This window comes from Lolium perenne, chromosome 7 (genome assembly GCF_019359855.2).
Source record: "Lolium perenne isolate Kyuss_39 chromosome 7, Kyuss_2.0, whole genome shotgun sequence".
Classification (NCBI taxonomy): domain Eukaryota; kingdom Viridiplantae; phylum Streptophyta; class Magnoliopsida; order Poales; family Poaceae; genus Lolium; species Lolium perenne.
In genome coordinates, this window is record NC_067250.2 from 35,572,273 (window position 1) to 35,576,250 (window position 3,978).

Consider the following 3,978-nt stretch of genomic DNA (forward strand, 5'->3'; position numbering starts at 1 on the left):
GTTGAGGAAGACGAAGTACAAGGCCAAGGACACGGCGATGACTAGGAGCCACGCGGAGACGAGCGTGAAGACCAGGACGATGAACCGCCCAAGATCCGCCAAGGACATGGCCGATGCCGGCGGCGGCGGCACCGGCGCGGCCAGGTGGAGGTAGGCGAGGACGACGCCGGCGAAGTGCTTGACGATGACGCCGGCAATGTAGGCTACCGGAAGGAACACGAGGAGGAATGTGGCCGCGTCGTCCACGGCGGGGCTGCGCGGGGGGGAGTGCCCGCCCAGGAAGCAGAGGAGCGGCACAAGGATCTTGGCGCAGCCGTCGGCGACGGAGAAGGCCAGCACGGCCACATCATGGATGGACGCCATTGCCGGACGAAGCTTCGTCTGCGCTGAAGCAATGGGGTTTTAGATGCGGCGGTGCGGGACCGATGGAGCAGCCGGTGCCCGGTGGTGGAGGAAGAAGTCAAAGGGCAAGGGGAATGTTGTGGAAAGGGGGACTGAGGCCGGAAGCTAGCTGCTTTTGGTGAGAGAGACGGGATGGGGAGAAATGATTGAGCACTTTCGGATGCTACTACGCTTGTCTCGAGTAGAACCCCTGGCTGGGTCTTATATAAAGATTGGATCATCACTCGATGTAGGAGAGGCCTTTGGCAGCACGAGTTGTACCGCTGACTACCATCACGAGCTTCGATTATTGATCCAAGTGAAGTGACCATTTATCCAATATTTGATAGGTTTGGTGAAATTTATTTGTTGGCAAAAAATTCTACTAAAACGCCACTAATAAAACGCCTACCATCCGAACTAAGCTTAGCCTAGGGCATTGGTGAACTGCTCATCCTGAAACGTGTTGCCAGAGAGACAACATCCTCAGCCACCTGGAAGTAAAAAAATTAGTCATAAAACATCCTGCAAAGCCTTCAATTTACAAAGGTCAGCACTCCAACTCAAAGGTTGTGATGAGATGCAGACGTGAATAAAAATTATACATGGAACACACTGTAAATCCTACTCCATCCGTTCACACTAACCTCGCATTTTGGATTTAGCCTAAGTTAAAATTTATAAAGTTTGATCAAATATTTAGGAAAATAATTTAACATCTACAATATATATTATATTGTATCAGAATCGGCATAAAGTATATTTTTAAATTACGAAGCGGATTTGCTACCATGGTGGCTAGCTATGCACCCATCATTAGCCATTGGATATAGTGTGCAAGAAAATGAATGGATCAAGATTCCTATGTCTAGAAGTGGAGTGAGCTAACGGTAAAATTCATTGGCGTTACAGCCGTTAGCCTCATGGACGAAATGGAATGTTGTATTCTACAATGTAGAATCTGAGCAGAAATTTGAAGTGTAACTTCGACTGTAGTACAGAAATAAATACATTTGATAATACACATCAGTTCTACATTTGTTTCTACACTTTCATTTACGATTTGCTCTTTAGTTTGCAGTGCTAATCTTACATCTAGCATGACACTGCTGCGGAAGAACTCAGACGAAGCAAAAAAAAGATGCATGGTAATACTGATGAAACTTCGTTCAAAATTACACATATGACTGGCGTTGGTTTTGGCAGGATGCGTATGGTTGGTACTTTTACTTGCATAGCTCGTGCTACAGTTGGAATTACACTCTTCAAACCCAATTCAAACGACTAGAAAAAGTTTAGGGCGGGTATTATCAAGGTTGCAACGGAGGAGACTTCCTCCAAACGACAGTTCGTTCAAAAGCACATACATTGTGGTACATTGTTTCAAGTACAAATGTAACTGCAACATGAATGGTACTACAGTCGAAACTTCGCTCAAGATTACAGATATGCATGTCGTTGGTTTTGAAAGGTTGCGAATGATTTGTAGTTTAGCTTGCATAGATTATGCTACAGATGGAAACTTCTGCCATTACTACCGAAAACAAATTAAAACAGCCAGACAAAATTGTAGCATCCTTGACAAGGTGTGCGGGTCAGCCGCATGAGCAAGTACCATAGAAAATACGTTTGAATCGTCCGTTCGACCTGACGTTCATTTGAAAGGTGAAACTGCGTCTGAACCAAGTGTTGAAACTGTGTCTGAAATTACTCACCAAGCTGGATCGACCAACGAAATAGAAACAATAGTGATCCATGCATGCAAATTGCAACTGGAAAACGCATTTTACTGGACATTTCACCTGCCAACGAAATAGGCAAAACAATGATTCATGCATATGGACCATGCAAATTGCAACTGAAAAAAGCTGTTTAACTAGATGATTCAATGTAAAGTAGGCTCACTGGTTTGTATGTGGTTGACATGCCGTCACTTTCTGCATTTCTGTTTACAGTAGCACGGCAGCCAGCACTTGGTAAGCGAGTGAATAAGATGAAGAAAAGAAAAGAAAAACACATAGCATGATGCTCCATATTATTAGCAACTCTGACTATTCCTAAGTAGATTGGAGATATGCGCAGCTACACCCATACCATTAGGAAAACAAGAACAGGAAAATCACGATATGAACTAGCGTGGCTAGCCATGCCCGGCCGAATTGAAGTGAAGGAGCAGCTGGTGGACGCTGGACTATAAAAACAAGCCTTGTTGAAGCTGGCCGTGGCGTTCAAGTGGAGGCGAAGCGAGGGAGACGAGGTTGGCCTCACAGATTAAGCACTGCTTATGAGGTTGTAGTACATCATGCTAATCGACCAGCGTCTCCAGCATGTCCGGCTCCACCATGGTGCTAACTGGCGCCTCCATGGCCGTGCTGGTTGTGCTCTCTGTCGCCAGTCGCCACCTTCCTTGCTTCCTCATCTCCAACCGATGGCGTGGCGGCGGAGCATCATCGACGACATAGAGCTCGAGCATGGCCGAGGTAGGAGGGCACCGCGGGGACGACTCGCCTAGAGCTGAAGGTGCTGGGACGGGCGAGGCGAGTCCTTCGCCCTCCTGGCAAGCGCATGAGCTGGATGGAGGAGCGCCGGCGCGCAGGGGAGCATCCCGCCCACCTTCCCGCCTCCCTGGCAAGCGCATGCTCCGTTCCGTCTTCTGGGCCCTGCAAAAACCACTCAGACAGAAAAATGTTTGCCTAGTGCGTCTTCTGGTATAGGGTGCCGAGGCTTGCCTGCTGTCGGTCGTTCTCGGCGTCCCGCTCCTTTGCTCGATGTAGAAGAAGGCGACCGTTTAAAGGAGCGTTGGTTATTACACCGTATCCATCTAGCAAGGAATGACCAAGCTCTCGAGTACGAGCTTGCTATGTGCAAGCTGCATGAACCTCCTGCCTCTGAAAATAACAATAGGTTAAAATAAAGAACCAACACAAAATGGTAGTAAGCTAGAAAAGATTGGTTTTAGGTGCACATAGCGGCATCACCGCGCCGGCAAGGTCTGCAGAAGATGAAAGTAAAGCAAAAATGGATACAATAAGCTCATTAGGAAGATGATCGAAGCTGCTTCCTCCCGGAGCAGAAAATTCCTCATGTGAAATCCTGCTCCTCTTGATGGGCTTCATACCGTGCTCTACATAGAGAGAAGTGTGCCAGCTTCAGTTTGATTTACAACAGATGAAGTCGTGAATCTTGTGTTCCAGGATTTTCCAAAGAGAGAAGTGTGTGAGTAGTGGGATAAGGCATATCTGCCGATTGTAATTCGTAGTGCTGTTCGGTTGGTTTAGCTGTATTTTTTTACTTGAGAAGTGATGAGTCGGTGTATTGCAAAGTGTATTGCAAAGTGTATTGCATATATTGCTGTGGAATCAAAATTTGAAAAGTGTGCTCCTGGCCAACTGTGTGAGTAACAACGTTAGCTTGATCCGTTTGGTGATTGTGCTCTCCATTGTACATCTGGTGTAATATCCAGTACATCGGACGGCTGCCATGGTGTGCATAGCTAGCCACCATGGTAGCCCACTATTTTGGTTTTAAATTATATGCATTTAACATTATAAATGTTGACATTTTTCTTCTATTCTTGTTTTTTTATTTTGACTTATG